This window comes from Aquarana catesbeiana, linkage group LG08, assembly GCF_042186555.1.
Source record: "Aquarana catesbeiana isolate 2022-GZ linkage group LG08, ASM4218655v1, whole genome shotgun sequence".
Classification (NCBI taxonomy): domain Eukaryota; kingdom Metazoa; phylum Chordata; class Amphibia; order Anura; family Ranidae; genus Aquarana; species Aquarana catesbeiana.
This window is the reverse complement of record NC_133331.1, coordinates 116,236,614-116,243,373: the sequence shown is the minus strand read 5'-3', so window position 1 is coordinate 116,243,373 and position 6,760 is coordinate 116,236,614. Positions and strand designations below refer to the sequence as shown.

Genomic DNA, 6,760 nt, shown 5'->3' with positions numbered 1-6,760 from the left:
TTTGCGCTGGGGGACCATCTTATGCGGCCATTCCCTATGAGGACCCTCACCCCGGACCAGAGTGTTTTTAATTTAATTTAATTGGAATCATGGCCAGCCGGTTCCACCTATTTCTTACACTCATACACATGGCAGAGTATAAACTGAATCACATCATCCTGGCTTGCTGTGTTCTCCACAACTTTTTAAGGAGAAATTCTGCCAACTATGCTGCCTTAGTTGGGCCTGAGGCCGGAATTCATGTAAATGAACCAACCCTGACGGCACTTGAAGTTGGCTTTCCTGGCTTGCCCCCCCTGAGTGCCCGCGAGGTCCGTCTAAGATACCTTGAATACTTTGTGGGTAGAGGGGCCATCAATATGCCAGACAATGTCTGAGATATTTTTTAAATAAAAAAATAATTTGAACTACTAAAATATTTGCTGACATTTACTGCTTGCCTTTCTTTTAGCTGACCCTGACATAAACTTGGGGAGTCCTGAAAATGGCGTGATTGTGTAACATTAGCAAGCACCGTTGGGTGTTATTTATTAAAGGCAAAGACACTTTGCACTACAAGTGCACTTGAGACTGCACTGAAACTGCACTTGTAGTGCAAAGTGGATTTGCCCTTAGGAAATAACCCCCATTGTCACAGAAAACACCAATTTTACCACAACAAAAGTTTTGGAGCATTGAAACAATAATCCACACATTCTTGATTATCAATCTTTTTAATACCAACACAATCACATGTGCATTTATAAAAGGTTTTTTAAAATAAACCAACATGTTTGTTGTATAACATTTTTTTGGGTCACATTAATAAAAGTAGAAATGTCCATTTAAGGTAAAACATGCATGTTTCAAACCAACAAGAAATACACAAATCTGGAATTTACAAAGTTCAACTTTGTTCAAAATTGAAGGCAATATCAGACATGAGGATTTATAAACTGTGTTTGATATTGCGTTCAGATGGGGTGAAGTCACCCCTGGAAAAGCCAAATTTTGAAGATGCACACAAATTGCCCGAATGTCAAGATGTGCTAGCTGCCATCACGGGGGATCAAGGGACGTGTTTTGGGGGTGTAACCCCTTCCTCTCAGCTACTTTATTATTGAGGAAGGTGTTGCATCCCCAAAATGCCTACATTGATCTCCCGTGATGGCAGATAGCACATGTTGACACATTGTGTGCAGCTTCAAAATTTGGCTTTTCGACGATATGTAAAAAAAGGTGCCACAAATTTTTTAGGAAAAAAAGCCAGCTACATTAGGGATTTCGAGGGGTTTTAAACTTTCCCTAAAACATCAATGATGTTCTTCATTTTGTTTTTAACATCATTGATGTTTTTCTGGATGTTTTCCAAGTTCCTTTTACACCCCATGATCTCCCCAATCAGGATCTGGGCACTCTCACTGGTGAAATGTCCTTCATGCACAGCATCACGATCACCTAAAAATATAGAAAAAAAACACACCATGTATTATAAATATGCCGGCATCCATCTCCTACCTGAGCCTCTGGTCGCAGACACTCACCTGTTGTGGTGACAATTTCCACCACATCTCCCTCCTCCTGTTGGCTTTGGTGGATTTCCACTTCCTTGTGGGGGTGGGGGGTCTGTGTTTTCCTCGGATGAGTGGTGTCCTCCGAGTCTTTTCTCCCCTATGTAAATAAAAAATAGGTATACTTAGCACACAGATATTTTATGACAGAAATAGGAATATGAAACATTGCTTGGAAAAGGGGTACAATTGTCTATTTTGGCAGAGTTCCAAGATGAAGAAATATTTTTGTCCTTTGTAAAGCCTGAATACTTACCTGTTTGATACAAACTTCACAGATGGAGACACCCCTATAGTATACACTGGAGCACCTGTGTGGGCCCCCAATATAAAGGGTGGTCTGGTGTCCCACACTAGTGCTCCAGCGTCTAGATGTGTAAACAGCTGCTGAGTGTCCTCTCCTTGCACGGAATCTAATTTGCATTTTATTCTAGTTACCAACCCATCTAGACACCTAAAATTATTTGAAGAGAAGTAGGTTACCAAAAATGTATTCAAATCTATATGTCCAAAACATGGTGTTTTCTATGCCGAATGAACAATGTTTCATACGAACGAATAATGTGCCCATGAACATGAAAGTTGGCATTTTAAACTGTACAACAGAAAAGAAACGCACATGGACGAATGTTAGAAAAAGTTAGAAAAGACGTGCTCCCTTAATTTGAGGTCCGACCACCGCTTCTTGAGTTGATCTTTCGATTGTCATACCCCAAAATTCTTCTGCAGACTCTTGACAACTTTTGCCATGATCTTGGCCTTTCTGACATTGGGGTTGGGGTAAGGTCCATACTTCCCGTCATAGTCGGCCCTCTTCAGGATGTCGACCATCTCCAACATCTCCCCAAAGGACATATTTGAGGCCTTAAATTGTCTCCTCTGGGATCGGGACATTTCTGGCTCCGGGCTTTCCTCCTCCTCCTCCTCGTTGCTGTAATTAGCACGCACCTGTTGTGTCTCTGCCATGTGCTCTTTCCCCACTGTGCCAAATGAGAAGGGGCGGGGAATAGACTAGAAAGAACGTCAGGGGTGGGTGGAGTTCCACGCATGCGCAGTGTATATAAAGCGTAACACGCATGCGTCTTACGTATGATCTGTGAGCGGAGGAAGGAGTATTGGAGGCGCCGATCGTGATAACGAAGGTAAGATTTAAACTTGGGCCTATACTGTTTCTAGATTGAGGCCTATATTGGGAGAAGATTAGGAGAGTTTCGCCTGACATTAGGGTTTGTCTTGTCTTGTATCTTGCAGATAAAATGGATGGCTTCAAGGATCACAACTTCCTCCCCCTGTTCATAGACAAATACAGGGAGCTGCCCTGTCTGTGGCAGATCAAACACCCGCAGTATAATAATAAACAAAAGAGGCAGGCAGCGCTGGAGAAACTGCTGGAGTTGGTGAAGCCGGTGGTCCCCACGGCAACCATCCCCTATTTAAAAGCCCAAATTGGTGGTCTGAGGAGCACTTATCTTAGGGAGCGCAAGAAGGTCATGGGTTCCCAGAGATCAGAAGCTGCAGCAGATGATGTTTATGTCCCCAGGCTGTGGTACTATGAGAGACTGCGATTTCTGTCAGACCACACTGAAGTCAGGGAATCCCTCTCAACCCTTCCTTCCACTCTTCCTTCCACCCCAGCTGAGGCTTCCGATGTCCAACCTGGGACTTCCAGCCAGGAAGAAGTAGAGGAGCCCAGCTGGAGCCAGGTATAGCATTGTTCTACAGATTTCTGGTCAATAAATAAATGATGTTTACTAGGTGTTATTATTGATCACTAATTGCTGATTTAATAAAGTGTTTTATATATCAATAGACAGTAGTGGGCACCAAAAATTGGGACAGGAATGAAAAATGCTGGTCTCAGAATGATAGTCTGTTATATTTGTTAGCATTCAATTTGAAACAGTCATGAGGTGAAAATTGTGTGTGATTGATGAATAAAAAACTAAAACTATGTCCCTTTTTTATTCACAGGAAGACCTCAGCCAGGAGGAGGCTGTGCAATGTGGCACATAGGAGGAGGCTGTGGAATGTGGCAGTCAGGAGGAGGCAGGGCTAAGTGGCAGCCAGGAGAAGACCGGGCCCAGTAGGAGCCTGACCGAATCGCAGGTCTCCCCCCTCCGCCTTCCAAACAAAAGACCCAGGAAGGGGAGTAACGTGCAGGATTCAGCACTCAGGCTGATTCAGGAGGCTTTGGCGTCCCTCAGAGCCTTCCCCACTCGCAAAGAGGCCTTTGCCTCCATGGCTGCCACCAAACTGCAGGACATGCAGGAGGGCCAACGCCTCATGTGTGAGTTGGACCATCCTCCTCCTCCTCCTGCCACACCTCCACCACCACAGACACAGCATGGAAGGAAGCGTGGAAGGAAGACCAGAGAGTGAGGACCTGGGTTCAGTCTGGTCTGACAAAAGATGCAGGCTCTTGTATGCCCACAGCCTGGGGACATACATGTCATCTGCTGCTGTTCATGATCTCTTGGACTTCTGGAACAGACTGCAATCCCTTAGATATGAACTCCTCAGGCCACCAATTTTGGTTGTAAATAATTGATGTGTGCCCTGGGGGCCAAAGGCTTCGCCAATTTCTGCTGTTTCTTCAGCGTTGCCTCCCTCTTTGTTTGGTTCTGATCCCTTAATAAAGGATTTTTTGTTTCAATTATACCTCACCTATGTGTGTTTTCCTTCAAAAAGGACAGTTTGTTTGTGAGGAGGCAGGTACATTTCAAAAATACAATGTGAAATTAACAAGAGACACCAACACCAAGCAATCTTTTTGAGATTAAATAATACAAGATAATAATGGTGTAATGGTGTTGTGGTAACTTGACACACAAAACACACACAAAAATACTCTGGAGTTAAAAAAAATAAAAAATAAGAAGATCAGGCTTGAAAAAAATACTAACAAAAAAAAAAAAAAAAAAAATTTTGAGTCAGATGTGACAAACACAAATATTATATTGATGAAATCAACAGAAATAATAAATAAATAAGTTTATGAGAAGTCTGTGTGAATATGAGCAGCAAAAATACTTCATTCTTCTAGCATTATAAAGAAGAACAGAGTGCGATGCATTAAACAATTTAAAACATTGCAACCTGACAAAAGTGCTATATCCATTCCGAACGCTAATCTTACCAGACCGAGCAGTTCCGTCTCGGAATTTATTCTGAGCATGCGTGGCATTTTGTGCGTTGGAATTGGCCACACATGGTCGGAATTGACGTGATCGGATTTTGTTGTCGGAAAATTTTATAGCCTGCTCTCAAACTTTGTGTGTCTGAAAATCCAATGGAAAAGTCCGAAGGAGCCCACACACGGTCGGAATTTCAGATAACACGCTCCGATCGCACATTTTCCGTCTGAAAGTCCGACCGTGTGTACGGGCATTACAGTGTTGTGGCACCAGCAGCACCACCACCATCACCAAAGGTCCAATTTTTCTGCTCCTGTTCAACAGGTGCATGTAATTACAATTCTTGATCTAATATTTCACAGCAGAGCCCATTCCTGCATCTACCAAGAGTAACTGTGAGGGCTTACAGTGTTGTGGCAACACCAACACCTAAGGCCCCAATTTCTGCAGAGTATATAGGGCAGGCCCCTACTTTCAAACATCCAACTTGCAAACGACTCCTACTTGCAAACAGAAGGAGACAACAGGAAGTGAGATGAAATCTACCCCTAGGAAGGGAAATTCTCTCCTGTAAGAGTTAATATGGGAAAAACGTGTCTCCTCTTCACTGATGCTTTATCACCAATCCTTGTTTCACTAAAAACCAAATTGTCAAAACACATTTGTCATTGGGACAGAAAGTGAGGTGAAATCTTCTGAAGAAGTGCACAGACAGCAAAACAAATGTCACAGGGGTGATAACCCTTCCCTATGTTTTCCAAAAAGCTTAAAATAGATTTTTTGGCTGGAGCTACACTTTAAAAATGTACCAGTTCAAAATTACAAACAGATTCTACTTAACAACAAACCTACAGTCCCTGTCTTGTTTGCACCGCCTGTATACTGCTATTCAGAATATATAGGGCCTGGGGGGCGTGTCTACCGCGCAGCTGAATGGACGCTTAACTCCACAGCTCCGCTCCAGCTTCAGGAACCGAAGCTTTGGGGATGACACAGCGACCCTGCTCAACTCCAAAAATGAGCCTAAAAGCTCTGCAGATATCGCAAGATGACCCACAGGAAAAAGGACAACGCTCAGCTGAAGAAATTACCGGATTTCTTTCAGATGAAAGACCGCGGCCCTCTCCAAGATGGCGCTGGCGCCATGCGAGATCCTCCTTCTCCCACAGGCAGCGCGAGGTCTGCGATATCCAGCCCGGGCTCACATGCAGGCTCCAAGCACAGCTCTCCTGGTGCCTCCACACCCATGTCCCGCAGCCCAGCAAAGTCCAAACCTCGGCTAGCAGAGGACACTCAGCAAGGCAGCATGACTCCGGATACCATGGAGGACACAAGGGAGCTGGTGGACCCGTTCACAGCCTTCCCAACAACGGGTAAGCCTGTATCTGACACCACCTTAAAAGATATGCTTGTCTCCCTACGCAGCTCTATGCACACAGATATGATGCAGTGTGTACACAATTTTAAATCTGAACTAGGAGCTCTAGGGGGAAGAGTTGATCACATAGAGGATAAAATGGGGGATTTTGCAGCATCCCACAACACTCTGATTGACGCCCATAACGACCAGTCTGATGAGATCACATGGCTTAGGTCAAAGGTCGCCGACCTTGAAGACAGGTCAAGAAGGAACAACATTAAGATTAGAGGGGTCCCTGAAAATGTTCTTCCCCCACAACTCCAGCAATATGCACAGGACTTAATCCAAACCTTCTTACCTAACATTCCAGATAATGAAATCTACATAGATCGCATTCATAGACTCCCAAAACCGGCACACCTCCCAGAAAACATACCCAGGGATGTGCTGATGCGAGTACACTTTTACCAGACCAAGGAACAACTCATGTCTGCGTTCCGTAAAAACCAACAACCCCCAGAAAGATTTGCACATCTCCAACTGTTCGCAGACCTTTCACAATTTACCATGCAAAAGCGAAAAGCCTTATTGCCGGTAACCAAAGCACTCCGCAACCACGATATACCATATCGGTGGGGATACCCCGTGAAAATAACAGTTACCCATGATGGTAACACCACGGTAATTACAGATGTGGAGGAGGGACTCAAATTGCT

General features: G+C 44.2%; 1 long non-coding RNA gene across 1 annotated transcript in view; it reads right to left on the bottom strand.

The window, feature by feature from the left end:
• Window positions 1-1,533: 1,533 nt before the first annotated feature.
• The window catches only part of LOC141105293 (uncharacterized), a 153,314-nt gene continuing 148,087 nt past the window's right edge, over window positions 1,534-6,760 (bottom strand). The window contains exon 3 of the long non-coding RNA XR_012235552.1: window positions 1,534-1,650. This is a non-coding gene — a long non-coding RNA (uncharacterized lncRNA). The remainder of the gene's footprint in view (window positions 1,651-6,760) is intronic.